Source organism: Chlorocebus sabaeus, chromosome 3 (genome assembly GCF_047675955.1).
Source record: "Chlorocebus sabaeus isolate Y175 chromosome 3, mChlSab1.0.hap1, whole genome shotgun sequence".
NCBI classification, from domain to species: domain Eukaryota; kingdom Metazoa; phylum Chordata; class Mammalia; order Primates; family Cercopithecidae; genus Chlorocebus; species Chlorocebus sabaeus.
In genome coordinates this window covers 88,347,781-88,372,528 of record NC_132906.1, presented here as the reverse complement: position 1 = coordinate 88,372,528, position 24,748 = coordinate 88,347,781, and the positions used below count along the sequence as shown (strand labels likewise).

Sequence of the window (24,748 nt, the reverse complement as noted above, 5' to 3'; positions counted from 1 at the left end):
TATACGAACAGGTGGAAAATGAAACTTATTTTTTCCCCAAATGGTTAGTTAGCAACTTATCTCAATATCAATAAATAAATATCAATTATTTATCCACTGGTGTATAATGTCATGTTTATTATATACTAAAAGTTTATGTGAACTTGGATTTGTTTTTGAATTTTCATTCATTCATTCAACCATTTTTACTGAGCAAATACTATGTTCTAGGCACTGTTTTAGGCACAAGGAATATGGCACTGAATAAGAAAGGCAAGACCTCTGCCTTTTGTAGCTTTTGTTTAAGGAGTAGGCACAGACAGTAACATGATTCCCAAAAAAGAGGAAGAGCAAGTCACAGTGCAGGAGCAGGTGACGGTGTGGGAGAAGGCGGGGAGCCATGCGAGCCGGCGTGGGCAGGATGGCCTCTGGGAGGGGTGGTCTTTGGGCAGACACCTGAAAAAAGCAGAAGGGATAGGAATCATGCAGGGAGTTGTGAGATGGAGTGAGGATGTCAACCCACAAAAGTGTGGGGGTAAAGGAACAGGAAGCACAGAGGACCTGGGGCAGGGACAGGTTGGCATCCAGGGGAGGAGCAAAAAGGCCACTGTGGCTGGACTGAAATAGATGAGGAGAAGTTTAGAGGTGTAGGTTGGGGTCTTTGGGGGCCATGGAATGGTATTTGAATTCTACTTTATATTTGGTGGGAAGCTAACGAAGACTTGTTTGCTAGGGAGTGTATTCTGATTCACATAGATTAAACAAGCAATTTTGTTCCTATGTGCAAAGAACTGGCATTTGTGAGGCAGGGACAGGATGAGAAAGGCCAGGTGAGAAGCACTTGGACGGATGTAGGAGACTAGGCTGGGGATAAAAAGATGGTGAGATGGAATCAGCTCAAGCGTATAGTTAACTGAGAGCTTTCCAAACCGGCTGATGTATTGAACATAAGGAAGAAATTTGGCAATGGAAGGAAATTTGGAGATGGCTTGAATAAAGGGGTGAATGATAGTGCCATTCACTTAGGTGGAAAAACTGGGGGTATGGGAAGTTCCAGTTAAGAACACCAAATTTTGTTTGGAACATGTTAAGGTTGAAAGTCTTCCTATCTATCCAAGTGGCAATGTTAAGCAGGTGATTGGATATACAGTTGATCCTTGGACACTGTGAAGGTTAGGGGTGCCAACCCTCTGGGCAGTGAAAAATCTAACTTTGGACTCCCCAGAAACTTTACTAATACTCTAATGTTGACCGCAAGCCTTACTGATAACATAAATAGCCCATTAACACGTATTTTGTATATGTATTATATACTGTAGTCTTACAATAAGTTAAGCTAGGGAAAAGAAAATGGTATTAAGGAAATCATAAGGAAGAGAAAATATATCTACTATTCACCAAATGGAAGTGGATCATCATAAAGGTCTTCATTCTCATCATTGTCACATTGAGTAGGCCAAGGAGGAGGAGGAGCAGGAGGGACCAGTCTTGCTGTCTCAGGGGTAGCAGAGGCCGAAGAGGTAGAGGAGGTGGAAGGGGAGGCACGAGAAACAGGCACTCTCAATGGAACTTTTATTGGAAACAAATTCAAATGGAAACGGACCCACACATTTTAAACCCGTGTTATTCAAGGGTCCACTCTACAAATCCGGACTCAGGGGAATGTTCAGGGCTGGAAATACAAGTTTGGAAAGCGGGATGGGGGTCTCCAGTGTGCAGGTAGTGTGCAGGGCCTTGAGGAACTCCTTGGAGAAGGAGTCTATAGAGATGAGAGGAGGCCCAGGGGAAAGGCAGAGGAATGACCAGTGAGTGCGGAGTTGGGAGTGGCTGGAACCAGGAGAAGAAAATGCTTTGAGAAAGCAATAAGGAGACTCCCTGTCGAAGTAGCTGAGGGGTGAGTGAAATTGGGACTGCATATGGTCCCCTGGACTTGGTGAGCTGAAGGTCACCAGCCATTCTGACAAGAACTGCTGTCACACAGGAGTAGGGCTCCCAGTGGGGAGAAGAGTTGAAGGAGAATGGGGAAAAGACTAAGAAACAGTGAAAACAGAGATAGGTATATGGAGAACTACTTGGAAAAATATGTAACCAGGGAGGTTTTCTGTTCATTCGTTTTTAAAGGGAGCTAATTTAGCATGTTTGCACACTGATAAACCCCAGGTGAAAGATAAAGGAGACATGGCGATCAGAGGGTATAAAGGCAGGGAAAAGAAGTGATAAGATCTGGACCCGATTCAAGGGTTGAACTTTGTTTAGGGCAGGGACAGTTCTTCCATTTCTATTCCAATCCCTTCATCTGACTCTCTAACCTTTTGCTAAGTCCACAATGACCTAACTCTAGAAATCTATGGAACATTTTAATGTCTGATAAAACAATAGACATTTTGATAAAGTCATTTTTAATCTCTATTTAAAAAATTTGTCTTGAGTATTTTAGCACATTTTTTCCAGGCAGGTGATCTTAAATTTTTAGTATGAAAGTAATTTCAACTACTTTTAATAATTGAAGTGACAATACATTCATGTGGTTCAAAATTCAAAAGTTACAAAGAATATATAATAAAAATCTCTCCTTTACTAGTGTCTCCCAAACACATTTTTCCCACCTGGATGGCAACAATGTCACCATTTCTTGAAAATTCTTCCAGAATTATTTTATGCATATATAAACAAATATTGCTATTTTGTTCTCTTTCTCCTTTTTGCACAACTAGTGACATACAGCTCTGTCTGTTGCTTTTTTCACTTAAAATATATCAAAGATGTTTAAATAGCAGTAACTAATGAGCATTCTCATTCTTTAAAAAGACAATCTGATTTTTTTAAAAAAGCCTCTATGATGTAAGGCCACATAAGAGAAATACAAAAACTCGAGTAAGAAATGGCAAGACAAACCGGGCGTGGTGGCTCACGCCTGTAATCCCAACACTTTGGGAGCTCAAGGCAGGCAAATCACAAGGTCAGGAGATCGAGGCCATCCTGGCCAACATGGTAAAACTCTGTCTCTCTAATAAAAATACAAAAATTAGCTGGGCACAGTGGCGCGTGCCTATAATCCCAGCTACTCGGAAGGCTGAGGCAGGAGAATCACTTGAATCAGGGAATCAGAGGTTGCAGTGAGCTAAGATCGTGCCATTGCACTCCAGCCTTGAGACAGAGCGAGACTCTGTCTCAAAGAAAGAAAGAAATGGCAAGACAAACAAAATAAAGCAAAACAAAAATAAAAGGAAAAATTATACAGAAATGAAGATAAATAGGAAGGCAAGCAAGGGATAAGAGATACTGTTGAGAACACAGTAAGAGAAATAGAAGATAGAAATGAGAAAAACATGCAATTGAAATGGAAATTAAAAGTTTAATAGGATTCAAGAGAAGATGAAAGACTGAAAAAAAAGCACTGCACTCACAGAATCTTCCCACCTATAATAACATTATCAATAATAATAATAGAATAGAACATATTAATAATTTAAAAACTTCCCTCACATGAAGGAAGACATAATTTAAGTGAAAAAAAGTCTCCCACTATGTCCAGGAAACTGATTAGAATCATCAACACAGATACATATCCTAGTAAAGTTATCTGACCACAAAAATAAAGAAAGACTCTGTTGGGCTTCTGATTTCTTCACAGCAATATTCAAAACCAGAAGACAATGGAGCACTAACCCTAAGATTAAAAAAACAAATAGCAAAAACAGAAAACCTATGACTCAAGGATTTTATATCCAACCAAGCTGTCTTCAAATACAAAGGTTCAGCGATTTGAAATTGATGACCTCCCATGACATGCTCTTGAGGAACTCTCAGAGCAAGAACTTCAGCTGACTAAAATCACAACAGAAATACTGACTCTAATGTGGCAATTAAGGTTAAAGAGAAGAACATAAATGTCATATATGCTGATGATGTAGAGATGACACAACTGACAAACTTGAGGAGGGGAAGAGAGAAGGAGGTAGAGTCAATCCACACCAGTTGCTGGGAGTGGATGATGCACTTTAAAGATGATATATCAAGTACTAGAGGTGTTAAGCAGATTACATTATTCAGATGTAAAAACTGAGAAATACAGCACTGTTGAATAAAAGCAGCTTATAGAATAAAGGGAGGGGAAAGATTCTAATATCATCATTGCTATTTTAAAAAAGTAAAGGAGTAAAGTATGTGCAATATTACATTTATCAAAGTAGCCAATAAAACCAAACTTTAAATATAAAGACTCTACACATAAAGCCAAGAGAGCAGATTATGTAATGAAAGACTTTTTAGAAATACCCTAAAAACTGAAATACAGCACAAAATTATGTGAAAGAGCTAATATCAAACATTTCTGTTAATCATTAAGTGAAAATAGGATTAACTCATCTATTAAAAGGAAAAGATCTTCAGATATGATCACGAAACAAAATCCAACCCTATGCTATGCACAAGAGACATGCACCACAAAAGCAATTCCATTCCACTGAAAATTAAAAGATGGGCCAAGCACGACCAAGCACATGCAAATAAGAAGAAAGTTGTGGTCTCAATATAAAGATCAGACTGACTAGAATCTGGGCCCCAAACCATTAAATGTGACATGAAGGGTGGTTTTTAATGTACTAAATACCCCACCAGCAGTATTCATCAAGAGATTCCAGGAGACACAAGGAGAAACAGACACAACCCAGCAGTAGAAAGAGACTTTAATTAATTTCTCAGCATATGACAAATTCACAGGACAAAGAAAAGGCAAGTATCAGTCATCAAAAGATACAGTGATTTCAATATAAACACCAAGGAAAAATATGTTCAATTATATTCAAGACAAAGGATGGATTTCCTAATATAAAAGAGCTCCCCAAAATTGATAAGAAAAACAAGAAACTTAGAAAAAGAAGCAGGCAAAGGATATAGACTGCTCATAGAAAAAGCAGTGTGAATAACCCTTAAATATATGAAAAAATGCACAACCTCACTCATAATATGAAAAATAGTTATTGAAACTACACTGAGATCCATAATATCTAACTAATCAGCTTAGCAAAAATCCCCAAGTTCTCCAGCATACTTTGCCAGAGAGGCTGTGGGGAGGGCAGCACTGGTAGCTGGTAGAAGTGTTCCAAATGGAAAAGGCCAACTTTGCAAATGCAGGCTTTGGGGGATTGTCTATGAAGTGCAATCAGTGAGTTCCAGCAGTTCACAGGGTGCAGCAAGAACTTCCTTGACAGAAAGAAATGTGAAAACGACATGCAGTTAACACTGAGATTTAGCAAATGAAAATACAAGTTGTTCAGTTAAATTTGAATTTCAGATAAACAACACTTGTTTTTTAGAATAAGTGTGTCCCAAGCATTGAGTATGTTCAATGCAATATTTGTGGCATGCCTATTCTAAAAAATGATTGTTGTTATTTAATCCAATTCAAATTGACTGGATGTCCCATATTTTATCTGGCAACCCGATATATAGTTAAATGTATAAATGGCCAAGAAGTCATCAAGCAAAAGGCATTCTTGATACTTAAAGCTTGATTTTGAGAGTTCAATCATTTAGCAACTACATTTATTTTTTGTAAAACACATCACTGTACAAAGGGCCTAGAAAGTCAAGCCTCCAGCTCCCAGCAGTTCTTTGAGAACAATTCACAAAGCAAAGTGCCTTTTCCTCCCCTGGTCTTTCTTCCTGTTATTAGGTGTGTCACTGTAAATTGTTTATCACACGTGTCTCCACCTTCTGTAAAGACTGTAGCCAAGGCAGTTTCACTATCATTGAAGTCTGACTCAATGAAACCCTGCAACAGTCACAGTTATTGTTCCGGCCAATGAGATCTTCACTCACAGGTTGAATGGAAAGAAAATAGCTTCTACAGGGTAATTGATCATCCTTCTGTATCAAGATCCGCAAATGCTTTTCCCACAGTTTTCACAGAACCAGGAAGAGCAGGATGGTTTTGTTTTATTTTGTTTTGTTTTTAAATCCAGTGATGAGGGGTCTGACATAGTAGCTACTCCAGTGGTTAGCAGTGGTGGTTTCCAAAAAGCTCTCTCTGAACGTCTGTTTATGCAAAATGTAAAATGAACTCACCCCTGAGATGTGTACTTTTTAAAGCTGCAAGTGAACAAAAGCTATATTCTCTGTGTTGTATTTTTAAAAATGATATACCCATATTTTTAAGGAAAAAAATTACTCATTCCCTTGTTAAAGTGCAGTAAGGCAGATTTTATTCAGGACCATTGCCATAGGAGTAGGGAGCACTGAAATAGGGTTTTGCAGCAGAAGAGAGAGGGCAGGTTCAACTTGCAATACAGTAAGGAAAAGTAGACATTTTCAGCCAAGAAACAGGCTGGAGGTCATTGGGTACAAATTAATAAGAAGAAACATTAGGGGTGAAGGGGGATTTTGGTTAAACTGACCTAATAGGATTCTCACTGAAGGCAGGCTAAAGTGATCAATCACCTGGGAGACGTTGGAGGATGAGGAACCTGATGAGATACTGATAGTGATCAGATATAGAGGGTGAAGGGTTCTGGCTAAATTGACTTAGCAGGATTTTGGACCATGCAGAAAACATAGAGCCCAAAATTCAGGACCAGTTGAGAAGAGAGTTCAGAAAAGCCTGACTAGAGTTTGCTTGCTCAAGGAGAGAATCTTTGTCAACACACACACACACACAAACGCATTCACAGCCTTAAAAAAGCAGGCTTTTTCTTTTCCCTGTGCTAAGATGATTTTATTTTAATCAGGGTTCTCACTTTTCCAGGAAGGGCCACACCTTTTGCTTTCTTCTGACTCTTTATTATTCATAAAGAACATCCCATTTGTATTATTCCATTCTCACACTGCTATAAAAATACTACCATAGACTGGGTAATTTATAAACAAAGGAGGTTTAATTGACTCATAGTTCTGCATGGCTGAGAGGCCTCAGTAAACTTACACACATATGGTGGGAGGGGAAGCAGGCACCTTCTTCACAATGTGGCAGGAGACGGGGTAAGTATGTGAAGGAGGAATTGTCAAACACTTATAAAACCATCAGATCTCATGAGAACTCACTCACTATGATGAGAACAGCATACGGGGAACCACCCCCATGATCCAATCACTTCCCACCACATCCCTCACATAACATGTCGGGATTATGGGGATTACAATTCAAGATGAGATTTGAGTGGGTGGAGACAGCCAAATCATATCATTCTGCCCCTGGCCCCTCCCAAATCATGTCCTCACATTTCAGAAGACAATCATGCCTTCCCAACAGTCCCCCAGAGTCTCAACTTATTACAAAATTAACCCAAAAGTCCAAGTCTACAGTCTCATCTGAGACAAGTCAAGTCCCTTCCATCTAGGAGTCTGTAAAATCAAAAGCAAGTTTCATTACTTCCAACATACAATGGTGGTACAGGAATTGGATAAATGCTCCCATTTCAAATGGAAGAAATTGACCAAAATAAGGTGGCTACAGGTGCCACACTAGTCCAAAATCCAGCAGAGCAGTCATTAAATCTTAAAGTTCCAAAATAATCTCCTTTGACTCCATGTCTCACATCCAGGGCACGTTGATACAAGGAGATGGGGTGAGTATGTGAAGGAGGAATTGTAGGCTCCCACAGCCTTGGGCAGCTCCTTCATGGGGTGGCATTGAGTGCCCACAGCTTTTCCAGGCACATGGTACAATCTGTCAGTGAATCTACCATTCTGTGGTCTGGACGACAGTGGCCCTCTTCTCACAAATCCACTAGGCAGTGCCCCAATGGGGACTCTGTGTGGAGGCTCCAACCCCACATTTCCCTTCTGTACATGAGGGCTCCACCCCTGCAGCAGACTTCTGCCTGGACACCCAACATTTCCATACATCCTCTGAAATCTAGGCGGAGGTTTCCAAACCTCAATTTTTGACTTACATGTACTTGCAAACCCAACACCACATGGAAACAGCCAAGGCTAGAGGCTTGCAGCCTCTGAAGCAATGGTCCAAGCTGTACCTTGGCCTCTTTTAGCAACAGCTGCAGCTGAAGTGGCTGGGGGATTAGGGAGGCCCTGGGCCTAACCCATGAAACCAGTTTTCTTCCTAGGCCTCTGGGCCTGTGACAGGAGGGGCTGCCACCAAGATCTCTGACATGCCCTAGAGATGTTTTCCCCATTATCTTGGTGATTAGTGTTCGGCTCCTTACTACTTACGCAAACGTCTGCAGTCAGCTTCAATTTCTCCCCAGAAAATGGTTGTTTCTTTTCTATCGCATCATCAGGCAGCAATTTTTCCAAACTTTTATGCTCTGCTTCCCTTTTAAACATAAGCTTTAATTCCAAACCATCTCTTTGTGAACACATAAAACTGAACACTTTCAGAATAATACTGGTCACATCTTGAATGTTTTGCTGCTTAGAAATTTTTTCCACCAGATACCCTAAACCATGTCTCTCAATTTAGAAGTTCCACAGATCTCTAGGGCAGGGACAAGAACTCAGTCAGTCTCTTTGCTAAACCATAGCATGAGTCACCTTTACTCCAGTTACCAATAAGTTCATCATCTCCATCCGCGACCATCTCAGCCTGAACTTCGTTGTTCACATCACTATCAGCATTTGGGCAGAAACCATTCAACAAATCTCTAGGAAGTGCCAAACTTTCCCACATCTTCCTGTCTTCTTCTGAACCCTTCAAACTGTTCCAACCTCTGCCCATTAGCCAGTTCCAAAGTCACTTCCACATTTTCAAGTATTTTTATAGCAGTACCCCACTCTTTGCAGTACCAATTTACTGTATTAGTCTGTTCTCACACTGCTTTAAATATACTACCCAAGACTAGGTAATTTATAAACAAAGGAGGTCTAATTGACTCAGTTCCATGTATCTGGGGAGGCCCCAGGAAACTTACAATCATGGCAAAAGGGGAAGCAGCTACCTTCTTCACAAGATGACAGAAGAGGGTGTGAGGGTGTGAAGGAGGAACTGTCAAACATGTATAAAACCATCAGCTCTCGTGAGAACTCACTATCACTAGAACAGAACGGGGGAAACGGCCCCCATGATTCAGTTACCTCCAGCTGGTTTTTCCTCGACATGTGGGGATTATGGAGATTATCAGAACTACAATTCAAGATGAGATTTAGGTAGGGATACAACCAAACTATATCACCATTTTTATTCAAGCTCCTAACATCTCCATCACTTTGCTGATAATGTTTCAAGTCAATGGTTTCAAGTGAAACTTTGCAGTCTGTAAAAGTGTCACTGGTTTTAAGAGAGACTTTGAAGTCCTCCCAACTCCTGTCCATACCTACCTGATACCCAAGGAGCCCTGTCACCTGCTGCCATCTTGGATCACTGGTAACCAAGGTTCTGCCCCCCACAATCCATAGTCCTCAGGAGCTTCTTTTGCTCACTGTGGATGGCTGTGGCTCTGGGGACACTTGTGGATATTCACTTTACAGAAGACTACGAGGTCCACCTCTGTGAAACTGTGGGCACATCTTTACAGTGCCCATTCCAAAAGGAAAGGGGGTAAGCCTGCCCTTTCTTAGCTGCATTATAGCTTATGCTGACGGTATGTCTCCTTGAGGTCATAGTTTCTCCCTCGAACAGGAATACTGCCTTTAGCAAATGGGTGGTAAATAAACTGGATTTCCACAACAGGTAGCACTGTTCCTATGGCCAGAGTGTTTAAAGCTATTTTCATGCTTCTCCATAGTAATGTTTCTCGAAAGGAACCCTGCCTTTTTCCATACAGCTGGGCCCTGTGAAACCATATTAATTTTTTATCAGATGTACAATCTAGAAATGTTGTTTTGTTTTTCTTTCATTTTTTAATTGTGAGAAGTCGTGAAGGTACACTCAGTGAAGAGAGTGGTGTAACGACCCATATAACCTCTGCTTAGACGTAATTATTGTTAACATTTTGCTGTATTTGTTGCTTATATTTTTGTCACTGTCTGTAATACACATATCACAAAATTTTATTCCTAAACATTTTTAAATATACTATTAACGTCTTTAGGCATTTTCTTACATAATCATAATTATCATGGTCATACATAGAATTAACAAAAATTCCTCAACTTCATTCAATACCCAGTGTCCTTCATTGTCCTCAAGGTGCCCTTTACAGGTAGCTTGTTCAAACTTTGATTGATTCAGTGTGGACATGCATTGCATTTAATTATCTTATCTAGGAAAGTCAGCCTCCTTTCAACACCTTGGCTGTTTGTTTGTTTGCTTCTGAGTTTCACAATGATTGTTGACCAGTCTGAGTCCAGATTTTGTCTACAAGTAACCAGAGACCCAAATCAAAATGCTTCATAAAATACAGGAATTTGTTATCCTATGTAACGAGAAATCAGGAGGGAGGGCAAGGCCACAACTGGCAATTCAGTGGTTAAGCCAGTGGCTCAACAGCATAATCAAGGTCACAGGCTTTCTCTTTCTTCTCTGCTATCTGCATCATGCTAGCTTTCATCCTCATGCTCAACCTATGGAAGTTGCAAGAGAACTGTAGCACTTTTAAGCATCTTAATCCCATACGTTTAGACAAATCAGAACACTCTTTCCAGTGCCCCTTTTATAGAATGAGACAAACTTTCTCAGAAGTCTCCCAGCAGGAGACTTATCTTTTTGGCCAGAATTATGTTACATGCTCACTCCTAAACCAGTCACAGGCAAAGGGAACAGAGCAGCAACGATTGTCTTCAATACATTAATATTTACCCCCACAGGGGCTAAGGAGGGACCAAAACCACATGGCCTCATGACACCTGAACAATGTAGGTTATTTGTGGCAGTGAAGTGTGCAGGGAGGCTGGTGGTTAGGCAGTCAATTGCATTGCAACGAGTCTTGTCCTAAGAGGCCTCGTGTATTCTCAGTTCCACATAATATACATATTATTAAATTTTTCCTTCCAGATTTGGACATCAGTCATGCTCTTGATGCAAATTCACAATGAAAAGCAAAAATGCATCTGATGTGCCTTATTTATCTGGCTGCAATGATCAGGGGTTAGTAGCCCACAGACTAGCTGTAAGGTGCATCTATATTATGACTATCCAACGCATCCCTCTTCTGCAGTGTAGGGATGTACCTGCCTTAGTCCCTGTTCTGTTGCTTATAACAGAATATCTGAAAGTGGATAATTTATAAAGAAAAGGAATTTATTTCTTACAGTTATGGAGGTTGGGAAGTCCAAGGTCAAAAGGCCATCCTGGTGAGGGCCTTCTTGCTGGTGGGGACTCTCTGCAGAGTCCTGAGGCAGTGCAGGATATGACATGGTGAAAGGATGGAGCATGCTGGCTTAAGTCTCTCTTTCTCTTCTTATAAAGCCACTAGTTGCACACCCATAGAACTCATTAATCCAGTAACCCATTAGTCCTTAATTTATAAATGGATTAGTCCAGTCATGAGGGTAGGACCTATTTAAGGCCTTACCTCTTAACACTGTCACTTTGGGGACTAAATTTCAACATGAGTTTAGGAGGGGACAAATGTTCACACCATAGCAACATTTGTTTTGGGGCAAATTCATCTCAAAGCAGATGCTATTGGATCTGGTTTGAAACCACCGGATCCTTATTTTGCCTACAGCAAAATAGAGCCCTAAGACACCGATTCAACTGTTCATGATCTGGAGAAACCTGGTAGAGGAAAGGAGCAGTGAGAGAGGGAAGACAAAGCAGCCAGTAACAGTAAATAATCAAGCCACTGCCGCTGTGGGCAGCTGCATCCTAACCCTGCAGGGGAAGCTGGGAAACAGTGTGGAACTTAGCTGGGAAGCATTGCACCTGAGGCGTCAGGGGCTGGCACAAGGGGAAGTAAGCGAGAACCTGGTGCTGGGTATGCATGGAGAACAAGACCATGCAGCAGGATGAACGGCAGAGGGTGTGCACTGATGAGCAGTGGGGAAGACAATCTGGACGGGATGGGGCAGTCCGGACAGATATAGGCATCCAGAGTATAGACACCACTGAAAGTTAGGTTGAGAAGCTTGGATTCAAGTGGCAGGCACTTACATGCCATTGACACCTTCAGAAATGAGGAATGAAGTCCTGGGCTTGGATGGAGACTAAGAGCAGAGAGAAAAGGATAAAGGAGAAACTCATTTTGGAGATAGAATGAATAGGACCAGGGCCAGATCCAGGGCCAGTTGACCCTGTAGTCACGCAGAACCCTGAGCTCACAAAAGCTGGTACCTAGCTTGATGCTCCACTACTCCCCTCTTGAGATTCTTTATCTTGAGTGTGTTTTCTATGTGCAGTTTGATGATAAATGAAGCATGCTGTGGAGTGGGGGACCTTGCAGCCTTGGCTCACACGCAACCTACCTTCACCACTTCCCCTGCCCAAGCTGGCAGCACCACATCTAAGGTCAATGACAGAATGAGCCCCCACCCAGATGTTAGCTTGACCCAATGTGGAGGTCATGCATTGGTCATGGATTTGGCATTGCCTTTGGAAAGGAAGTGTGCCTGCCTGCCTCAGTTCCCTCACTCTCGGCTAGGACATGAATCCCAAGTTGGTGGGCAGGGAGTGTGAGGGTGGTAGTAGGATGCTTTTGAGGGTCTGCCTTTGCCTGTGGACTCTTTCCTTTTTCAGGAGGAAACCGGACATTAAATTACAAGAACAACAAAAACAAACATTAGCATTGCAGCTCGAGAAAGAAACCACTGAAGAAATGAAAAAGCTTTGTATTTTAGTATCTTTAACAACACTATTTTTCCTGCTTTTTGAAGAAAATGCCCCGATGTTTTCATTTGCAAGGGGTTTTGCAAATCATGCAGCCAGTCCTGGATAGGAATGGGTACCTAGCGGAGGGGGAAACAGTGATAAATCAAGATGGTGCTAAAGTTTCAGTGGTGGATGACGGGGAAATCTGACAAAACTCAACATGTTTATGGAGAGAACACAGAAGACAGGTGTGGGCTCAGAATTAGAGTGCCTGGATTCAAATACAAATATTCAACAGCAGCCTGTGACCTTCCTAGACAAGTGATTTAAGCCCAACTAGTTTCATTTTCTTTTTCTGTCAAATGGAGGAAAACTAATATGTTACTTATTTCTCTCTCACTTCTTGTAAGGATCCATGAAAAATGCTGAGCTTTCTATCTGCCACGTGGCAAATTGGTATTGTTATTGGCCACCTGAGAGGTGCCTTTCATCTAGTTACAGGAGCTTCTGCATTCTGAGTCATTCACGGGTGCCAATATGCCTGATTGGAGTTTTCTGGCAACTTCCTTCCCATGGGACTTCACTTTAGCCATGCCAGAAATACCATCTCCATTTTCCACCTCCTCCCACCTCCCGACTGCCTTCTATTTTCATAAACACAACAGCTTTGCTTCTGATGATTAATAGTCTTGGGGCCTGGTGCGGTGGCTCACACCTGTAATCCCAACACTTTGGGAGGCCGAGGCAGGCGGATCACGAGCTCAGGAGTTCAAGACCAGCCTGGCCAATATGGTGAAACCCTGTCTCTACTAAAAATACAAAAATTAGTCAGGTGTGGTGGCATGCACCTGTAGTCCCAGTTACTCGGGAGGCTGAGGAAGAAGAATCACTTGAACCCAGGAGGAGGAGATTGCAGTGAGCCAAGACTGGGCCACTACACTCCAGCCTGGGTGACAGAGCGAGACTCTGTCTCAAAAAAATAAAAAATTTAAAAAAAATTGTATTGGATCCTGGACAATTCCTAAAGGAGGCTGAGAAGGACACCTTTACAGTGAATGGGGTGGGCCCACGCAGACCCTTCAAAAGATGTCTACAAGAAATACCAAGGCTAGCACTGTTGTGGGTGTGGAGAGCAAATGAGGCAAAGAAATGACTTTCAGCACTAGGCAATACATGGTAGCTATATCTGTTATGAATAATAATAGGAAGAACTAGAATTGAAACATTAAGATTAGATGTGTTTCTACCTCATTCTGCCCTATGCAGCTAAATGCGGCATAATAACGTCCTCTCAGATAAATGTTGGCTATACAATTCAGTCTTGAATCTCTAATGATTCGATTGGTACAATTACAGGAAGAAACCAAATCATAGCTCTGCTAAAGGACCTGTGGAGTCCACTCAGTGTGACCTTTCATTTTGCAGTTAAGGAAAGTAAGGACTAGAGAGGTGCAACATCTTACTCAAAATTAAACAGAAACCCATCAGTATCTTCCAACTAGAAGGTGATGCCATTTTCGTTGTATGTTATGTGAAACACGTATCTGTTAAAAGCATTATGATGGTTTTAAAACACACCTGCACATTCTTTTAATTCTTTCCATCCAGAAGTTGAGCCTAGTTCTCCTCTCATTAAATCTGGGTCAATTGTAGGGACTTCACTGGTAACCAGTAGAATATAGCACAGATTTTGAAGCTATGATAAAAGCCTCTATTGCTTCTGTCTAATTCTCTTGGGTCACCTGCATTTGGATCACTGAGCTGCCACAAGACCACCATGTTGTGAGGAAGCCCTGGCCTTATCAAGAGGCCACATGAAGGTAAAACAGCTGATAGCCTCAGGTGAAGTTTCAGGCAACAGCCAGCATCAACTGCCAAATTGGGTCATGCTCCCCACTCCAACTTTGACTCTTCTCAGCTCAGCCCCCAGACATTGTGGAACACAGACAAGCCATTCTCACCGTGTCCTTCTCTGAACTGCTTACCCACAGAATTTTCGAGCATAATAAAACAGACGACTTTTTTGCCACTGTGTTTTACGGTGATTTGTTAACCAGCAGTTGAAACAGGAGCAGTATTTTTGTTCTACTACAGACTTTTGGATGGGAAGCAGAAAAGAAAAATTCATTCCTAGTCTATTTTACTTTCACTCAAGGCCAACTAAAGCCAGAATACTGTATTTGGTTTGAAAAGAGAAATGAAATCAAACTAGGCTCTGCGTTTTCACTTTCTGCCGCACAGATTCTTTGAGGAACAAATAGAACGCAGCCCCAAGAGGCTTTTCTTTTTTAAATGTCATGAGATTTTTCAGAAGATGATAAACGTTTGCTTGGCAGTATAGCTCCCAAGCAAATATCAGTCAATTAATCACACATATACAACAGTTTTTCTGTGGAGAAATTTTTATTAAAAATGCAAACACTTTAAATGCTAAAAATACTTTCCATGCTTTAAACATCTCTTAAAAAGTATCTGAAAATATAAGTAAACAAAGGGTTCCTCTGCTCTAAAGTACAATACAGCTGATTTACTTTTATAATGTAAACATCATTTTTTCTCCTAATGCTGAAAGCCAAGTAAACACCAAGGTGGGCTGAGGGCTTGTGTGGGTCAGATGTGCTTTTGGCAGCCACTGAGTTTGCCTGATGACAGTCTAGAGGGCAAGCAGACACAGTCAACAACACGGAAAACCCGGGCAGTGTACCCAGTATTTTTATTCCTTTCCTAGGGCTGCTATCACAAATCACCTCAATCTTGGAAGCTTAAAACAACAGAGATGTGTTATCTCATGGTGATGGAGGCGAAATCTTCAATCGAGGTGCCAAGAGGGTAGAGGTCTCTGAAGTTTCCAGGGAAGGCGCCTTCCTGGCCTTTCTGGCCTCTGGTAGTGGCTGGCAGTGCTTGACATGACTTGGAGCCACACCACTCCCATCTCTGCTACGCGGCATTCTCCTCTGTGTGTGTGTCCGTGTCTCCTTTCCTCTTCTTATAGGTACCTGTCATGTTGGATTAAGGGCCCGCCTACTCATGTATGGCCTCATCTTTACTCAATTACATCTGAAAAGACCCTATTTCCAGATAAGGTCATGTTCACAAGTACCGGGTGTTAAGACATCAACCTACCTTTTAGAGAAACACAGTTCAACCCACAGCAGTGTCCTAAACAAAAAAATCTAAATAAACGGCTGTGGTGGCAGGAGGAGATGACGATTGATCCGGGGCACCCCTGCTGCTGCTCTGCATGTGGCCTGAAGACCCTGGGTGTAAATATCGACTGGCTGTGAAGCTGTGCGAAAGTGATTCCCCTCACCAGTCTCAGAGTTCTTACCTGTGAGTGGGGGGTGACTGAGACTACTCGCCCTGGGCAGGCCCTGTGAGCACATCCTCCTGCAAAACGCTGACACCCAGGCTGCACCCCAGCCAGCTGAACCAGAGCTTGCATGTTACCAGATCCCTCGATGATTCTGTGCACGTTACAGCTTGAGGCTACCTAACACAGTTCTTGGTGCATAATGATTTGCCAATAAATGCTAATCTCTTCTATTCATAAACACCACAAAAGCACTTCAATAAAACAGCTGAGTTTACATTTAATTTAATAACTATGGACTGCAATAAAAGGGAGAAGGGAGAAAAGTAGGCCATGTTTAAACTAACTTCCTCCTCCAGAAGGAAACTGACTAACAAACAACATGCTGGGTGAGACACTAACTTTTGGGACTCTTCTGAATATCTCAGCTTTCTTTTTTTACTTAAGCAAAGATTGCTAGGCTCAGATGGGAAAAAGCCATTCAGAGAGAGGAGGTAGTTCAGACAAATTTTTGTAAAAGGTCATGTTAACTGAAAAAAAAAAAAACAGGGGAGTTTAGAGATCATTAGTGTATAATTCTAATGAGAATTTAAATATATATGCATATTAAAATATAAAAACAACAACCAACCAAATAAAAATGCTTGGAAGTCATCTCTTCCCTTCTCTGAATGACAACAAAAATGAGCTGAAAATCAATAACTTTTCTTAGATCCATCACAGAACTGAAGTGGAGGATAAATCGGTGCCCTGAAAACTGAAGAGATGGGTGAAGAGGGAGAGCACAGATGAGCTCGCTGGAGGCAGAGACCACTGGAGCTGGTGAGAACATTTGAAGGGTGCTGCTGACAAATCGCCGGGGGCTGAGGGTGGACTAACTTGAGAGTTAAAAACTCTTAGGGACACGAGAGCAGTGTTGTGTGACACACTTTGTTTTTCCTCCAGGAACTCCACCAGGTTCTCATGGGAAAAGTAACCATTTTGAAATATGCCCAGATCACTCTCCACCACAAACACCAAGCCAGAGCTTTATCCTATTTGGGGGGAAGGAAATGACCCAATTGTAGCCCCCTCTAGCCTGCCTTCTCTGGCACGAGAAGAGAAAAACCATTTGAGAAACACTGGTGAAGGTCACAGCCCAGGGACACAGTCTCACTGAAGCACTGAGACCTGGTCATAGGATCGTGAACTGGTTCCCCATCCCACACCTTATCCCACATCAACAGGGCTCCCGTTTAATAGCAGAGGGTTGCAGCAAAATAAAACTTCAAGGACCAGACTCATAAGAAAAAGTTCCTAAGAAGCCCACAGACAATAGGGGAGCCAAAAAGCAGGACAGAGGACAAATAAGCTTCTGACACATACAGCTACAAGGGACAGTAAGCACAGCCTCACTTCTAGCCAGAAAAACATCAAACTTCTCACCAAAGGCCTGTCTACTTGAGTTGCCATAACCCAGTACATCATGTCTGGCTTTTCACAAGAAATTACAAGACATGACAGAAGGCATGGAAAAAAAAACATCTGAAAAGATAAAGCAAGCATCAGAGTCAGACTCAGATATGGCAGAGACTTCAAAATCATTATATCAGGAATTCTAAGTAACTGTGGTTAAAATGTTAATGAAAAAATTGGACAACATGCAAGAACAGATGGGTAATGTAAGCAGAGAGATAAAGATTATAAGAAAGAAGCAAAGGAAATCTTAGAAACCAAAACCAATTCCGTAACAAAAATGAAGCATGCACCCTGATGGGCTCATGAATGGACTGGACACAGCCAAAGAAAGAATCAGTGAGCTTGAAGAGACATAAATAGAAACTTCCCAAACTGAAATGCAAGGAGAAGAAAAAAAATATTTTAAATGAAATAGAATATGCAAGAATGGTGAGACATAAAAGGCATAACACACATTAATGAATACCAAAAGGAGAACAAAGAAAGTGAAGGAGCAGAAGAAATATTTAAAGATTATAATAACGACTGAGAATTTTCCAAAATTATTAACAAAAATCAAACCATAGATTAAAGAATCTCAGAGAACATCAAGCACAATAAATACCCCCAAATCAACACCTGAGCATATCATACTCAGTCTACAGAAAAACAAAGACCTAGAGAAAAATCTTGGAAAAAGCCTGGGGTGGGGGTGGCATGGTAGGGGACACCCACCCAGAGAGGAACAAAGATGGGCATTCCAACAGACTTCCAGGCAAGCGAGAGAGTGGAGTAAAAGATTCAAAGATTTGAAAGAACAAAAACCCATAAAAAATTTTGTATCCTGCAAAATTATCCTTCAAAGGTGATGGAGGAATAAAGACTCAAACCAACAAAAACTGAGGGAATTTGTCACCAGTAAATCTGCCTTGCAAAAAATGTTGAAATGTTTTTCCTTTCCTTCAGAGGAAAGGAAAAAGACATAGGTCAAGAACTCTTCTCTACTTGAAGAAAGGAAGAGAGTTGGGGAAGGAATAAAAGAAGACTCTTAGGTTATGCTTAGAAGCCCTTACTGCTGACAGTGTTGAATTTTACCTGTGTTCTCAGAAAACAGAGGAGGCTAAGAAATTTCCCATCTTTTGTGTTAGAGGAAATGACTTAACTTCAAGATCCCTCTTCCTTGTATTACTTAAATTAGATTCATGGAAGCCCCCTGTATTAGTCTGTTTTCATACTGCTATAAAGAACTGCTGAAGACTGGGTAATTTATTATTTTCAATGGTAAAAAACGCAATTACTTTTGCACCACCCTAACATAAATGAAAGATTTAATTGACTCACAGCTCAGCATGACTGGGGAGGCCTCAGGGAACTTACAATCTTGGCGTAAGGGCAAGGGGAAGCAAAGCATCTTCTTCATAAGGTGGCAGGAAGGGGAAGTGTTGAACGAAGGGAGAAGAGCCCCTTATAAAACCATCAGATCTCATGATAATTCACACATTATCACGAGACCAGCATGGAAGAAACCACCTCCATGATTCAATTTCTTCCATCTGGTCTCTCCCTTGACAAGTGGGGATTATGGGGATTACAATTCAAGATGAGATTTGGGTGGGGACACAAAGCCTAACCATGTTACCCCCTCCCCGCCCCAGTTTACTTATGACAGGCCAGACATGGGCCTTCCAAATTCCTATTCTTTGCCTCATAAATTAGCTTAACTATTTTTCCCTTGAAATTAATGGAAATGAAACGCTTGTTTATTGAACTTTGGTTAAGTTTCTCTCCTTTCCCCAGGTCCCAGAACCTTGGCCCACCATCAGCCTGAGCCAGTCTTCATCCACTGCTAAGAACAGGCTGACCTCCAGAAGAATGTTCCCTGATCCACTACCCACTCTTGGGACCCCTTCATCCACTTCCTCACATCCAGTTCTTTCTCAACCTGTTTATTCCTCCTATAAAAGAAAACCCCTTTTTGCCTAACTCTTGAGATGCCTGCAGATCTCATGTGTAGAGTGTTCTATTTCTTACAACAGTCTCCCCACACTCCACCACCATCCAACCTCTTCCAACGATACTTTTGAAGAAAATCTCTCCTAAGTCATGGCTTATTTGACATTGTAAATTTGGCCTCCTGCTTTGGCCTGGCTCCATGTCAGAGCCTGCCAAGCTCACACTCCCATCTCAGGAATCAGCTCCAGTCACTATCCAGTCCAAGCAAGTTGCTGGGAAGTATACCCCTAGCCTTCTATGCTCACAGCACCAAGAGCTTTTGCTGCCTTCCTTTTCAGGCACTTGAACAGAAATGACAGGGATCTCCAGGTTTGTTGCTGCTGGAACCATCAATACGTGCTTTCCCTAGTCAGGAGGTAATTTTTTCCCGCCTCGAGTAAAGAATTCCCTTTTTGACAAGCTTTTTTTCTCCTTGTTTGTTTGTTTGTTTTTGCATACAGTCATACTCACAATTAGCCTTGCATAGCATAGGGCCTCCTGACAATGGTTTTAGATGAATTGTTGATCATTTGGCTTAGGAAAAAAAAAATGTACGATGTGTGCAGAACTACACTTTCTGAATTGAATCATAAGATAGTTTTTGGAAGCTAGAGTTCTCCAGATTTCCAGATTTTATTGCCAGAGCAGTGATGAAAGCGGTTTACTCATCTTCAAATTATGTAATATTCTGTAATTTTGAATTCTCTCTAAAACTCTTCAAAGAACCCAGGCTGCTAAGAAAAGCCAGACAACACATTCCGTATGGATTTGCTCATTACGAATGTTTTGTTGACCGCCTCCCATCACGTGCTTCTAGGTCCTAGGCCTGAGATGGATGACCCCAATCTTAGACATGGACGCCCACCCCACCCACCCCCTGCCCTGAACCAAAGGAGCTCACTTTTTAGCTAGAGAGATGAATATTAAATAATTAATGAACATTTTTTTTTAAAGTTTATTTTCATTGTATTGAGGTTTTCCTTTAAATTATTGAACACACTTATATGTCATTTTTAAAACTTACAAATAAAGTGCTGCCAAGGAGACAACCTGCCAGGGGACTGGGAGTCAGTGGGACAGGGAGAAATGGGCATAAACTGGGTGTCAGACAGCTCAGGAAAAGTTAGGTAGGTGAGATGCTAAGAAACAACACTATGGAGAACAGGACCATGGTGCCCAAGGACTCCACCTACACTGTAAGTGTAGACATAACTCTCTGAGCAACCAAGATGGTATTTTCCATTAACAAGGCAATCAATACTTATGATGCTTCGTGGGCATGTTGCAAAATACATCTCAAATTTTGAAAAGTTGGCAAAAACAATTGAGGATCGGTAATTTAAGAATTAGGAGTATATTAGTCCATTTTCACACTACTATAAAGAACTGCCCACGACTGGGTTACTTATAAAGGAAAGAGGTTTAATTGACTCACATTTCCGCATGGCTGAGAAGGCCTCAGGAAACTTACAATCATGGCCCAAGGTGAAGGGAAAGCAAGGCACCTTCTTTTTAAGGTGGCAGGAAGAAGAAATGAACCCAGGAGGAAATACCACTTATAAAACCATCAGATCTCATGAGAACTCACTCACTATCAAGAGAACAGCATTGGGGAAAACCACCCCCATGATTCCATTACCTCTACCTGGTCTCTCCCTTGACACATGGGGTTTATGGGGATCACAATTCAAAATGAGATTTTGGGTGGGGAAACAGCCAAACCATATTAAGGAGGAAAGATACATTCATGAATCTCCTATTTTTTACATTTAGATTGTTCTTTGGAATGATCTGGATTTGAATGATGTATTATTTATATTTGGCTATCCTAATTATTCAAACATGAACTGAAGAAATACTTTTATTGGAGAAGGGAATGGAGGAGGGAGGTAACTAAAAATTTTAAGAGTCTGAAAACAAAACAAAACAAAACAAAACAAAACAAATGAAGCCAAACTGATACTCAGGATAAAAAATCATGCAATTCTTTTATTTCAAGGTGTATTCGGCATGTATTTATCGAGGTTAGCTAAGCCATAGGGTGTCAGTGGACAGAAAACAGTCAAGATGCCTAGAATTTGGATTCTGGTGGCAAAAAATAGTCAATAAAGAAAGACATGAGAAAATAAGGTGAGTTCAGGGAGTGTGAAATGTCAAGATTTTGGTAATTACACTATAAAATGCAGGTATAAAATGTGTGTGTTCCTTACTCTTTCAATGCATCCTCAGAGATAATCCCTGGTAAATTATGGGCTTTCACGCACATTTTTCCCTTTTTTTTTTTTTTTTTTTATGGAGGCAGCCAAAAGACATGGCCAGAGCCTGAGCAGGATAAATATCATCCTCTTTTAAAAGCTCCACAATCCTCTATACACCTACATCCAATCTCCAGTGCTCTTATAAGAAGAGAACAGACATACAGTAAAGATGGAGACAGGGACTAAAAGCCAACGAATGCCAGCAAGCACCAGGACCTAAGTGAGAGGCAGCGAACAGATTCTTCTCCAGAGCCTCCAAAGGAACCAACTTTGCTGACATTTGATTTTGGACTGCTGGACTCCAGAACTGTAAGTGAATACATTTCTGTTCATTTAAGACATCAGTCTGTGGTATTTTGTAGGGGCAGCTCTAGAAAATTTATACACTAACTCAATGGAAATAACTATCTTTATCATTAGACATCATTCTGGATTATATATATATATGTAATGTACATACATATAAAAATTCCAGATGTATCCATATATCATATCATATATTCATACCATGTATGGATATATAAACCACATATCTCACTCCCACTGGTTAGATAGGTACAGACAGATATGTACACACAGATGGTTAGATTGACAGAAATATTTCTATTATAATGGGGGTAATTGTATACATTCTATATTAAATGTGATTTTACTTGAATGTATCTGAAGTAAAAGAATAGGTCTATCCTTCTATTGCACTGTTTTCCTATTTCTGTGCTAAAATCTTGTCGTTCAGTTTATTCAATTTTGTATAGGGCAAACCCGTACTATTTGCTACGATCTAAATGTTTGTGTCCCCTCCCAAACCCAGATGTTGAAATCTAATCAGCAATGTGATGGTATTAGGAGGTGGGGCTGCTGGGAGACGATGGTATTAGGAGGTGGGGCTGCTGGCTCCGCCCTCATGAATTGGATTAGTTCCTATCTTAGTCCATTCAGGCTACTATAAGGCTACCTCAGACTGGGTCATTTATAAACAGCAGAAATTGATCCCTCAGAGTTCTGGAAGCTGGGAGTCCAAGATTAAGGCACTAGCAGATTCAGTGTCTGGTGAGACCTCACTCTCTGCTTCATAGATGACACCTTCTTTCTATGTCTCCAGATGGTAAAGAAGGGGTGAACAAGCTTCCTTGGGCTTCTTTTATAAGGCCATTGCTATGGCTTAAATGTATGTCTCTCTCTAGAATTCCTATGTTGGAGGCTAAAATTCACTATAATAACATTAAGAGCTGAAGCCATTTTGGAAGTGATTAAGAAATGAGGCTCCATCCTCTTGAATGGGATTAGTATCCTTATAAAAGAGGTTGACAGGAGTGTCCTAGTCCCCCCCCCTTTTTTTTTTTTTTTGCCCTTTTGCCTCCCTTCTCTTCCCTCATGTGAGGACACAGTGTTCGTTCCCTTCTGTGGACCCAGCAACAAGGCACTATCTTGGAGGCAGACAGCAAGCCCTTACCAGACACTGAATCTGCTGGTACCTTTATCTTGGACTTCCTAGCCTTCAGAACTCTGAGAAATAATGTCTATTATTTATAAATCACTCAGTCTAAAGTATTCTGTTATAGCAGTGGGAATGGACTGAGATAGGCACTAATTCCAGTTACGAGGTTAGAACCCTCATGACCTAACCAATATCCCAAAGCCCCAACTTTTAATACTATTGCACTGGTGATTAGGTTTCAATATATGAATTTGAGGGAACACAAACTTTCAGATCCTAGAAGTGCCACTGAAAGACAGCTCAGAGAGCTAGCTCGCCCCTTCTGTCATGTGAGGGCACTGTGAGTAGGTGCCTTCTGTGAGTCATCTGTGAATCTCTGGGTCCTCACCAGCGACCAGATTGGCCGGCACCTGGATCTTGGATTTTCAACTTTCAGAACTGTGAGAAATAAATTTGTTATTTATAAGCTGCCTAGTTTATGGTATTTTGTTACAGCAGTCCACACAGACTAATACACTTCTCTTCTTTGTTTCCAAGTTTTCTTGATAATTATGTGATCTTCCACATAAAACTTAAAATTAATTAGTTCTAAAACACATATCGCCAAGAGAATTTGGGACTCTCATGAGAATTGCACTAATTTTGTAATTTGACTTGGGAAGAATTGACAATATTTTTGATATTGACTACTCATCTAAGAATACAGCATGTTTTACATTTACTAGGGCCTTATTACTGCCTTTTCAGTAAAGGTTTATAATAAAGATTGTGTAACTTGTTAAAGTTTATTCCTAAGTATTTTATGGTTTCTGTTGCCATTGTGGAGAAAATATTATTTCATTTTTTAATACGTTTTTGCTTATTCAAATAATTCTGGTTTTTCTTCTACTCAGTTAAGCTTTATTATTGCACTCAATTTTAAAATTGAGGCACCTAGATTTTCAAGGGTTCCTGTCATCTGCATATATTAACGTTGCCTTTTCCTTTTAGGGCTCAACAATGACAGTTTGTCGTACCACATAGGGACGAAGCTTTTCGTGGCTAGGGTTGAGGAGGTGCTGGTTATGTCCAAGGGCTTTGCACAGTATAACCTAGGTGCACGTCCCTGCTCTGTCACCTACTAGTTGTGTGACCCTTATTTAACCTCTGTGGACCTCAGGGTCCTCTCTCTGAAACGGGAATAATAGTAGTACTTAATTCAGAATTGTAAGAATTAAGCACTTGTTAATACATTAAAGCATTTAGAAGGCACATTAAACTCTATAGTAAGTAAGCATTAGGCTACATTCATCCAAACCTGCTGCATACTTACCTCCTGCAAGTCTCATAAGCACTTCAGAAAGTGTGGTGTCTCCATTCTACGAACGAGGAAAGTAAGCTCAAGACAGCAAGTGCTGAGTGCAAGTCACTTGGATATACATTTTAGGGCTGCCCCGCAAGACCAGCTCCTAGAAGATAATGCAATCAATCAATTTCTGCGAGGCAGGACTTAAATCGCACTAAAACGTGCTTAATTCATTCAACATGGCGTTGGCACCTTACCAGGAAGGAAAAAAACGGAGGACGCCAAGGCGAAAGGTAGAGCCTCCACCTACTGCGTCTCAGGCTTCCGCCAAGACTGACGGAAAAAAACGAGTCCGCTCGGAAGCGCTCGCCTGCCGTCGGTAAAAATCGTCAGGAGGCGGGGCCCA

At 41.2% G+C, this 24,748-nt stretch overlaps 1 long non-coding RNA gene across 1 annotated transcript in view; it reads right to left on the bottom strand.

Moving 5' to 3' along the window:
• LOC140711428 (uncharacterized) overlaps positions 1-24,674 on the bottom strand; it is a 137,443-nt gene extending 112,769 nt beyond the window's left edge. The window contains exons 1-2 of the long non-coding RNA XR_012092613.1: positions 24,600-24,674; positions 24,370-24,505 (exon numbers count right to left, since the gene is read on the bottom strand). This is a non-coding gene — a long non-coding RNA (uncharacterized lncRNA). The remainder of the gene's footprint in view (positions 1-24,369; positions 24,506-24,599) is intronic.
• Positions 24,675-24,748: the final 74 nt, after the last annotated feature.